Source organism: Urocitellus parryii, chromosome X, assembly GCF_045843805.1.
Source record: "Urocitellus parryii isolate mUroPar1 chromosome X, mUroPar1.hap1, whole genome shotgun sequence".
In the NCBI taxonomy this organism is placed as follows: domain Eukaryota; kingdom Metazoa; phylum Chordata; class Mammalia; order Rodentia; family Sciuridae; genus Urocitellus; species Urocitellus parryii.
In genome coordinates, this window is record NC_135547.1 from 78,816,973 (window position 1) to 78,829,062 (window position 12,090).

The window sequence follows — 12,090 nt, forward strand, 5'->3', positions numbered from 1 at the left end:
AGCCAGCCTCAGCAAAAGCAAGGCACTAAGCAACTCAGTGAGACCCTGTCTCTAAATAAAATATAAAATAGGGCTGGGATGTGGCTCAGTGGTCAAGTGCCCCTGAGTTCAATCCCCAGTACCAAAAAAAAAAAAAAAAAAAAAAAAAAAAAGAAAAGAAAAGAAAAAGAAATTAGGAATGGCCTCAAATTAATAATCTACATTCCTACCTCAAGAAAGTAGAAAAAAGGCAAAATGAAATCAAACAGAAGGAAGAAAATAACAAAGGGCAATCAATGGAATTGAAGAATTAAAAAATGCAGAAAATCAATGAAATAAAAAGTGGGGCTTTGAAATGAACCCAGTATTATCCTGTTATCAAAACCAGACAAAGATAATACAAAAGAGTGATAAATCCAGATAATGTCCTTTATGAATATAGGTGTAAGTTCTTCAACAAAATATTAGCAAGCCAAATCCATTAATGTAAGAATTAAATGCCAATTGGGGTTTATTTCAGGGCTGGAAGGCTGCTTTCATGTTCCAAACTCAGTGAATTCAATGTACTGTATCAATAAGTTAATGATCTTATCAATTAATGCAGAAAAAGCATTTGACCAAACCCAATACTTATTCATAATTTGAAACAACAACTACCATGGAGGTGCATGCCTATAATCCCAGCTACTTGGGAAGCTGAGGCAGGAGGATGGCCACTTCAAGGCCAGCCTGGGCAACTTATTGAAACCCTGCTTCAAAATAAAATTTAAAGGGGCAGAGAATGTGACTCAGTGGTAGAGATCTTGCCTAGCATGTACAAGGCCCTGAGTTCAGTCCACAGTAACACACACACACACACACACACACACACACACACACACACACCCCAACAACAACAATGAAAAACTCAGCAAGTTAGGAATGGAGAAGAACTACTTCAACCTGATCAAAAGCATCTACAAAAAACCCTGCAGTGGGGCTGGGGATTTGACTCAAGCGGTATCGCGCTAGCCTGGCATGCGAGCGGCCCAGGTTCAATCCTCAGCACCACATACGAACAAAGATGTTGTGTCCGCCGAAAACTAAAAAATAAAACATTAAAAAAAACTCTCTCTCTCTCTCAAAAAAAAAAAAAAAAAAAAACAACCAAAAAACCCTGCAGTGAGCATCACACTATATGAGGAAATTCTTTATACTTCTAAGATGGGGAGTAAGGCCATTCTGGCCACTCTTATTTCACATAGCACTGGAAAGTCAACAAAATGAGAAAAAAAGAAGTAAAATGTGTAAAAGGGAAAAAACAAAACCATTTGCAGGTGACATGATTTTTTTACATAGAAAATCCCAAGGAAATCTACAAAAACTGTATAGAGCTAATAAGTGAGTTCAGCAACATTGCAGTATATAAGATCAACACTCAAAATCAACCACATTTCTATATTTTGTCAATAAATATACAGAAACCAAAGCTCAAAAGCAATGGCATTTTGAAATCATTACAAAGAAAACTAAATACTTAGATGTACACTTAATAAAATGTACAGGTATGAAGAAAATTTCAAAATACTGATGAAAAAAATCAAGGAAAACCTAAGTACATGGAAAGACATGCTGAGTTCCCTTATTTTTCAGACAGGGCAACTGAGATGCCAAAAGGCACATGGATGACCAATTGTTATGCAACTGTCAGGGCAGCACTGAGATCTTGCCACCTTTATTACTGTCCTAACCCCCCTCCTCCTCCTCCTCCTCCTCCTCCTCCTCCTCCTCCTTCTTCTTCTTCTTCTAGTTGTAGATGGACACATACCTTTATTTACTTATTTATTTTTATGTGGTGCTGAGGATCAAACCCAGGGCCTCACACCTGCAAGGCAAGCACTCTATCACTGAGCTACAGCCCCAGTTCTAGCTCTTCTTGCTGGTCAGATTCCCTTCTCTCTACTGAATTTCTCCCTCTGGATGGCTCAATCATTTTTGTAGCCATATACTTAAATATATATGGCAAGGGTGGGTTTTCTGACCTCCACTCATAACTTTTAAGCTCTGACTCAGTCATGTTCAACATTTCATAGAAACTTCCTGCCTGTTTCATGATCTTTTCTGTTGAGCAATGGCCTAACAGCTATTCCTAGCCATCCAAGCACACTGCTGAACACCACATGGTGCCAACTACCAACATAGGAGGAGGATATCACATGAGTCCAAAGTGCCCACAGAATGTTCAGATCAAGAAGTTCAGTAAACTGGGGGGAAAAAGGTGTCTAAAATTCCAGGGAGGGATCAAGTCTAGAGATACAGATTTATGAGTCATCAGGGTAAGGGAAATATTTAAAACCGTGTGTGTGAGGGGAATTTCTTCTGTAATCAAAAGATAAATAATTTTACATAAAGGAACGATACTACAGAGATAATAAAGTCAAACAGTCTCAACTAGAAAAAGAATGAAGGATCTAGTAGTGCTTTTTATCTCAGCTATGATCACTGATGCTTGAAGCCTTGAACGGTCTAGGGCATGTTGAAAAAGTTAGCAGGGTGGGGCTGGGGCTGGGGCTCAGCGGTAGAGCACTCACCCAGCACACGTAAAGCCCTGGGTTCCATCCTCAGCACCACATTAAAAAAATAAATAAAATAAAGGTATTGTGTCCAACTACAACTAAAAGAAATATTTAAAAAAGTTAGCAGGGTGGTATTTAATGAGGGGTTTCCTCTGGTGAGTTGTCTCAGTGGGTGGTCTTTTTTCCCAAACTGTCTTTGATCTAGTAGTAGCTTCACTCTTTTTAGAATGAAGGAAAATTTCAGTTCATCTCAGACCTGGGGATGCTGATAATAGGACTTTAGCCATGGTGCCTGAAAGGTTGTTAAAGGATGCCTAGGGGTTGCTGTTGCTAGCAGAAAGGACACCCCAATTTGAGAAGGTGAGACGAGAGAAGTTCTAGGTAAAATTCTGGGAGTTCCTGGTTTATGACAAAACTTTTCCTTGGGCTAAAATCTATACTTTTCAGCAGAGGCAAGATGATGGCAAGTTTGGGGTCAGCTTCAGCAACTCAGCAAGACTCTGTCTCAAAAAAATGAAAGGGCTGGGATGTAGCCCAGTAGTAAAGCACCAGTAAAGTTCAATCCTCAGTACCAAATAAATAAATAAATTAAAAAATACAATCTTCACTTTTCACATTTCTTTTCCTTTTCAATCTTAACCAGCTCTATCAAAGATTTTCTTATATTTTGCCAGCAGACTTCTTGGGTTGGTTTTAAAAATATATTTATTTTTTTAGTTTTAGGTGGACATAATATCTTTATTTTACATTTATGTGGTGCTGAGGATCGAACCCAGTGCCTCCTATATGCTACAGGAGCACTCTACCACTGAGCCACAACCCCAGCCCGTTTTTTTTTTTTTTTTTTTGCTTTTTTGTACCTGGTATATCTAATTATCTGCCTATCTAGCTCCTATTGTAGCCTCTAAATAGTAGCTAGATGCTGAGCAAAAAAGAGGTTGCCATAGTAACAAATGTTCAGTCATTTAATTGTTGCTTCACAGTTAAGTGTAACCCTAGTATACCTAATAAAGCAAGGACCTGTTATTTGGGTTTTCAGTTTTTTTCCCTACTGTCTAACAATGGACAGGTATTATTCCAGAGCAACTGTGTCTGTTTCCCTGCCTTTCACCATCACACAAGCCTCATAGACTTTCTTGAGCATCCAAAGAACATTGGCCAGATGTATTCATCTTCATTGAAGCTAGTACCCCAGACCATACACTGTCTTTTAACAAGCTCTCAAAATCAGGGCTGAGGATGTAGCTCAGTGATAGAGCCCTTGCAGAAGGCCTTGGATTCAATCCCCAGCACTTCCCCTGCCCCCCAAAAGTCTCAAAGTACAGACTTCATAGCCATTAGAGGTTGGCCTAGCCACCTTCTCCCCTGCTGGGCAGTACTGGTTTCTCACCTTATTAATAAAAGCTCATTAGAAGTTCTCTACATTTTGTGCTAGGGGATTGACATGTATGATCTCTAAGTATCCTTATCCCTGCTTTGCAGAAAGGAAAGCTAAGATTCAGAGAGGGTTAAGTGTCTTATCTAAAATTATACAATTTGCTGGAGATGTAGCATCCTTGCTAGTGTGGGCTCAGCATGCAAAAGGCCCTGGGTTCAATCCCCAGCACCAAAAATAAATGAAAAAAAAACATACAGCTTGTAAAAGGCATATGAACCTAAGCATGACTGGCTTTAAATCTTTTCTTTTCAATATACATTTAGGTCCCCATTTCACCTCTCCATGGGCTAATTTCTCAATAGGGTAATTTTTGCACATTACTTTTAAGCCCCAGGACCCTAATATTGCCTTGTTTTGGTGTGTGTGTGTGTGTGTGTGTGTGCGTGCACGTGTGCGCAAAGGGTCAAACACATGCTAAGCACACTCTCTACCACTGAGCTATACCACCGGTCCTATATCATCTCTTAGAGCTCCTGGGGCCATTTGTCCTTATCTAGACATGATTCTAATAATTCAATTGGATCTGCAGGTGGATAGATTCCTTAAAAGGAGCAAAGATAGAAGGAAGTTTGAGGGGGGTGGGGTAGCCACTGGGAATTAACTTTCCTAGGTGAGTGTTTTATACAGGTTCACGATATGTTGCAAATGTTATTTTCAGAGCCCTTGGTTAAAAAAGCTGGATAGACAGGGTAAGAGCTCATAACTTTGCACATACATTGAACTAGGGCCTTGTCCCAAAACTTGTTTCTTAGCCTGAGAAGACACCTCTGTAGATGATGCAGGCTCCACATGCACACATCTACAATCCTGAAAATCCTTGGCCTTTGATGGAGTCCAGAGGAAATATGGCTATGAAGTCATCACCAAACCCATGCTAGTCATCAATAGTGGCATGGAGGAGATGATGCAGGACTAAAAGGTAGACCTCCTTACCTAGACTAGAGAAGCAATGTATCCCACCATAACAAGATGAAAAGGAGCGAATCTCCATTTAGCTTGGCCCAATTCCTATATTGTAGACAGCTACTGCCTTTCCTTTGGCACCATAGCTTCCCCTGTACTTTTGCTCCCATACCTGAAGCCTAGAAAGTGAACTAGGAACCTAGACACCAAGGTTGGGCCCCCCAATCCCCATGGCCAGGTTGGGCCCCATATCCCTTTAATAACTGGAAACATTCAATCCAGAGTATTCCTGTTTTTCAGCTATCAGTTCTCTCAGGATGACTTGGAATGTAGACCTGCCCGAATGTAGGCAGCTGGTTTGGGTGACTGCCGATCCTAAATGCCAGATCATATGAGCTAATCTATAAAAAATGTTATTTTTACTAGAGTCATCTGAGTTTGCTGAATTTAGATTACCCATAAAATCACTAACAAGTAATTACTGAGAGACATCCAATGAAAAGGATTTGTGTAATCAGCTAGCTCTTTCAAAATTAAAAAAAAAAAAAAAATCTCAGCGGTCCCTTTGGCTCACTATCTGGGCAACCCTGCCCCCTACAGGTTTTAGTAATGAAAAAACATTAACAAAGGCCCAATTATCAGTGAGAGAGTTTCATTTTCTTTGTGTCTTATTTGAACTGAGAATTTCCTCAGTGATGGTCATTATTTTATCAGATCAGACTAAAATAAAACAAAGAACAGTATCATTGTTTGTATGCACCCAACAAACCAAGTTTTAGGAAAACAAGGAACCCTAGAAAGAGAAGTCTAGAGCACTGCAGAGTCATCTCCATGGTACTGTGCACCCAGCTTCCCTGAACTTCCATTTGGAGAAGGAAAAGAACAGACTTGGGAGAGTCTTCTATTATAGTGGCATGCAGTAACCCTCAGGTCAGATCTGCCTCCTAGCCCTGATTGTGCCATTTTATTTAAATCAGAGCACTTGACTCCTATGATTAAGACTTTCCAATAGCTTATCTCAGAATCAAATCCTATCTCCCTTCCTTGAGCTTTAAAACTTCAGGAACTAGCCTCTGCCTTGTCTCTTATCCATTTCCCTGTTCAACACTGTACCTTTTCCTCCCTCCAAATAATGAGTGGTGCTCATTTCCTGGGACTGGAATGTACTACCAACTTGTATTCATTCATAGGCCCCAGTTTGTGTCATCTGCCAGAAAGCATCCTCATCTCAGTCCCAATCAAATCACCTCATCTTATTTTCTTCACAACATTTAATCACAACCTGACTTGGTATTTACAAATACATATTACCTAGCTATCCCTATTAGAATGTAGCCTCTATGAAGGTAAAGGCTATTGTCTTATTGACCCCAGGATCTTCTGTATCTGAGACAGTTCTTGGGACATAGATTCCAAGAAATATTTTTTGAATGATCAATAACAGCAGTGGGTCCTGGAGCATGTCACATAACCTCTGATTCTGTTTCACTTATAAAATGCAAATAGACAATTTCTCCCCAACTGAGTGTGAAATTAAAGGACAAATGTGAAAAGGCCTGACAGCTAATAAGTATACACATTTTGGGATGTGACTTACTCATCAATCCATAACCATCTCTCCACCTCCCTCTCTGCCATAACGGCAGTTCACCTTAACCTTTCAGAGTGTAGAGTGGTGGTGATTTGAGAGTGTGGGTGCTATAAGTCATAGAATGCTTTCTCATGGGCCTCATGGCACTTTGGTTCAGTTGTGGATAGATATTGAGTTCCCATGATGCTGTCAGGAATCTAACCCATTCTAGGCTCTGGTTTTTAAACTGCCTTTAAAAATTATATATATAGATAGATAGATAGATAGATAGTAGGTGAACACAATACCTTTATTTTTTATGTGGTGCTGAGATTGAATCCAGTGCCTTAAATGTGTGAGGCAAGAGCTCTACCACTGAGCCACAACTCCAACCCCATTAAACTGCCATTTTTGAAAAGGTAATAAGGCCTAAGGCATGCCTACTTAATATGTGCTGGAAGCCAGGCTTGGTAGTGCATGCATGTAATCCCAGCAACTCAGGAGACTGATGCAGGAGGATCTCAAGTTTGAGGCCAGTCTCAGCTAATTAGCAAGGCATTAAGCAACATAGTAAGACCCTGTCTCAAAATAAAAAATAAAAATGACTGGGGATGTGGTCCAGTGGCTAAGCTCCCCAGGGTTCAATCCTCAACACCAAAAAACAAAACAAAACAAAAACATATGCTGGAGATTTAACTTCTAGGTATTGAAAATCAATATGCCAATAGCATGAATTGAAGAGAATACCTTGAGGTAGGAAGAAAAGAAAAAGGGCTTCTCCAGCTTTATTGTTTATTTCCTGGTGGTTTTGACCTTTTCTTTTTGCGGTACTGGGGATTAAACCCAGGGGTGCTTTACCACTGAGCTATCTCTCTAAACCCTTTTATTTTGAGACAGGGTCTTGCTAAGTTGCTGAGGCTGGCCTCAAATTTGTGATTCTCTTGCCCTCCCAAATTGCTGGGATTACAGGTGTGTGCCACCACACAGGGTATTGTTTTAAAAAAAAAAAAAAAACAGGTGTCAAGCCAGGTGTGGTGTTGCACAATGCACTGTCCTTTCTTTAAAAAAAAAAGGCCAAGCCAGGTATAGTGGCACATACCTGTAATCCCATCAACTTGAGATGCTTAGGCAGGAGGATCACAAGTTTGAGACCAGCCTCAGCAATTTAGCAAGACCCTGTCTCAAAATAAAAAAAAAGGGCTGGGGATGTAATTCAGTAGTAAAGCATCCCTGGGTTCAAACTCCAGTAACACAAAAAGGGAGGGGGGGTGGATGTAGCATGTAGCTCAGTGGTAGAGCACTTACCAGGCCCTGGGTTAGATTCCCAGCACAAGAACAAAAAAAAAAAACAATCTTACACCTTCATGCTAACACTCCTAGACACTGTTCTGTTCTTTTCCTTCTCCCAGGAAAGAGCAGAGCCAAAGCAAAACAGAATGAAGTTTTGCTTGTAGAGGGGCTACACCCAAGGTTTTAAAAAAGCTCTATGAGCCAAAATAAACCTTTTATCTAAAAAAAAAAAAAAAACTGGATGACGGCTTCTTACAAGTAAGCAGTAAGATTCTTGTGCTAGAGAGAGATTGGAATCACACTAGAAACCAACATCCATTCACTATTACTAAATTATTTTCAGATTCTTCCACAGAAAATGTTATATTCACTCAGAAAATACAAGTAAAGCCAAGCCAAATGAATCAGCTTTTTCTAAAACCTCAGCTCCAAAGGTTCTTTCTTCACAGGACTGTTAATATTTCACTCCCTGTTGCCAAACCAAACAGAACAAAAAGCAATGGCATCAGAGAGATTTGATGTTGGGAAATACTTGATTTCACTGGATCTTTATTCTCATATTGTATACTTTTCCTATCCCACCCCAGAAAACTCAGTTAAACTATATACTATCACTGTCTGACATAAAGTGGGAAACGTAAATCCAGATTAGCCACTTCTAACAAATGCCAGGAATATTCAAATACAGGAATTTTCAGATGAACTGCTTGGAAATGATTTGTATTATTTTAATACCTATTAGGAAACTGAATTAAGAGACTCTAAATTTTGGGGTGCTTGTTTATGCAATAAATAAATGTAACAACTGATACTGACTGCTCCATAATGCTGCAGTTGTAATGGGTTTCTCTAACTAGCTAAGGTATTGTGGTAATTAATAGAGTTCAATCATTGGCAGGGGGTGTAGTCTTTTAACCTCAAAAGAGTAGAAAGATGGTAGTTTTGTCAGCCTGGATAGGCACTTTAAGCAAATAGCTTTGGTGCACAATTAAAAGAATGAGGCTTATTTAATTCTTGGGTAGTGTGGATGAGCAGATAAGGTGTTTATGCATATCCAAAGCTGAACTTGTAAAGCTCACCACCATTTGCATTCTGCCCACTTTATTCACTCTCTCCCATATTGTTCCAGAACTTTGCCATACAATATAGTAGCTACATGTGATTATGAGCACTTGAGATGTTGATAGTCCAAATTGAAGATTCAGCATGAAAAAAATGTGATTATCTCAAAAATTTTGTATGGATCACATGTTGAAATACTTTATTGCATTAAATAAAACATCATTAAAATTTCTTTACACATTACCTTTTGCAATGTGGCTATTTAAAATTACATGTGACTTTATATTTCTACTGGACAGCACTAATCTAGAACATTTGGTGCATATAGAGGACTGATTGTGAATCTTTTTTTAAAAGTAGTCACCAAGACCATCCAGTGAGAAACCCAGCAATATTTCAGAGGCTTTAGGTCTCCATCCTGCCAAAAACAAAGGAACGAGAAACTTTAGACTAGCCTAGGATGTAGTTGAGTACAACACACATCTATTTCTATTAGTTGAGGAAACAAACTCAAAATTCAGGCCCGTCCTTGTTCACCCAATTATTCCTTAATGCTCCACCCAAATTTGAATATCATTCTAGCTCTAGCAGTTCTGATGCATTTGAATGGAGACAATTACAGAATGTATGTCCCTTAAGGTTTTGGTAATATTATCTACAAGTCTCCCCACTGAAATACCTGTTTCTTGTGAGTGCAGATTGTATCCTTGTTTCAAACGTTGAATGACTTGTAATAATTTTTTTTTTTTTTTTGGTACTGGGGATTGAACCCAGGGATGCATTACCACCGAGCTACATCCGCAGTCGCTGGCCTTCAATTTGTAATCCTCCTCTCAGCCCCTCAAGTCACTGGAATTACAGGTGTTGGGAACTACATCTGGCTGTAATAATTTTCTCAAAGTACTGACCCCAGCAGCCATTTCCTTATTCTAAACACTAATGTACCTATTGTTTAAAAATGCCTCATTTAAAACTGCCTTTAGAATGTACAGTACATTCCTGAATATGCTTCAGGGTGGCAAACCTCTATCCATTGAGAGAATGATTCTTGGAAACAGTTAAAATTCACCTCAAGGATGGCAAATAAAGTGAACAAACTGAATAGGGATGGTTTTCTCAATGGCTTATAAAACTATTTCTAAAAGACAAGTTCCTATTATCTTTAGAGCAAAGATAACATTCTTAGAATCCCTGCAGCTGCCCAATGGAACTTTTTTTTTTTGGTGGTGCTGGGAATTGAACACCTTGATAATTGTTTTCTTAAGGTACTAGAGACTGAATCCAGGGTTATTTTACCACTGAACTATATCCCCAGCCCTTTTTTGAGACAGGACCTTGCTAAACTGCTAAGGCTTACCTAATTTGCAATTCTCCTGGCTCTGCCCCTTCTGGTTGCTGGGATTACAGGCATGTGCCACCACACCCTGCCTTTGATACCTTTTGTCCTAGAGCTGATTCCAAGATACTAAACCTACTAAGATGAAGACTCCCATTATTTGTAATACTTATGTGTATTTTGTAATGCCTTATGTGATTTACCAAAATTTACATTTTTTTTGTGTGTTCTAGGGATTAAACCTAGAGGCACTCCATCACTGAGTTGCACCCCCAGTAATTTTCATATTTTGAGACAGGGTGGCCTGGCACTTGGGATCCTCCTAACTCAGCCTCTGGAGCAGATGGGATTACATGCATGCACCACTATGCCCAGCACATTATAATCTTTAATCCTCCCCAGAATAATTTGCTCTTCTAAGTGTCCCTTGGACAACCAGCCCTAACTGACATTTATTCTAAGAAATCATACCTCATGAACAATTGACCCTAGGGCTTGGAAGGAATATTGAAATACAAGGCCATATGGTAGCAGGATTAAGGGCACAAAAAAGAAAAACTCTGGAATGAGTGGAAAAAACATATGTATCTCAGCTTTCACCTATGGAACAGGGTGGTAAACTTCCACCTCACTGTGAAGGTTAAATAACTGATACAGAGTATTTAACATAAAGCCTAATAGACCAGTTTAGCCATTTGTAATGTGGCTATTAGTCATCCATCTGCAAGGTTTTATATTTAAATCTTAACCAAATTCCAAGACCTTAAAAAAAAAACAGACCCTAGTAAAAGAAAATTTCCATTAAGGAGCTGGGAGTATAGTTCAGTGAGAGTACATGATCATTAGTATGTATAAAGCCCTGTATTCCATCTCCAGCACCCAATGAAAAAAATATAGTGCAGTTTATAATACACCCAAATTTATCAAATTCTGTTTTAGGTGTCAGGGTCCTTTTCACCAACTTTTCCTCAAAAAGATGCCTATGTATGGGCATCTTACATTGTTCTAGGGCAAACTTTTTTAGAATTGTGAGTTACTGAAGAAGAAACCCAAGTCACAGGGGCTGGGGTTGTGCCTCAGGGTAGAGCGCTCACCTAGCATACATAAGGCACTGGATTCTATCCTCAGCACCACATAAATATAAAATAAAGATATGTGTCCACCTAAAACTTAAACCCTAGGTCACAGGTGAAGAGCTGACAATACCAAAACTATCCTGAGGAACTGAGTTCTGATGCCAATGATAGAGAGCTCTGTAGGCACCAGAGGAAATGAAACTAGAATTCACCATTGGCTAAATGGATGCCAAGGGAAGCCTTATCCAGGTGTCTGAATATGATGACCTACTTGGAAACAAAGAAATCTTAGTGGTTTAGGCAACATGTTTAAAAGGTTGGAGACAGGGGTGGTAACAAACTGCACAAGCACTCATGCACACCTAGAAAATTTTTGTATATATGAAGACAAAGCAAGGGAAATCAGAGCAATAGTGAGAATACAAGAACAGCAAAGATGCACCTACTTAAAATGTCATTTACATAAATCTTCCCAGGATTCTTGTATTGGAATATACTTTAATCTTTTATTTTACCAAAGATTAAGCCATTGGACTATACAACACAGATAAAATGGAAGTTTATCATATAAACCAGTACCTGCCTACACTCATAGCAGTGAGGTTGGAATAAAAATCCAGGTTGCATTCTTATTCCACTTGATTCTAAAAATCAAGTCTGCTTGACATTGGTTTGAAGCAACACAATCTTTATCAGAGTCCCCCTTTTAAAGAAAGCCCCAAGGAGATATGATCAAGCACAAATGATCACTTCATGCATTTTATTGATAGTCTATATTTTAAATCTGCAGTATGACATCTTACATAGGGAAAAAGCTTCTTCCTAAAAGATAACTATTAATAATCAAACCAGCTTTAATATGACTGACCTTCCAAGGTCTT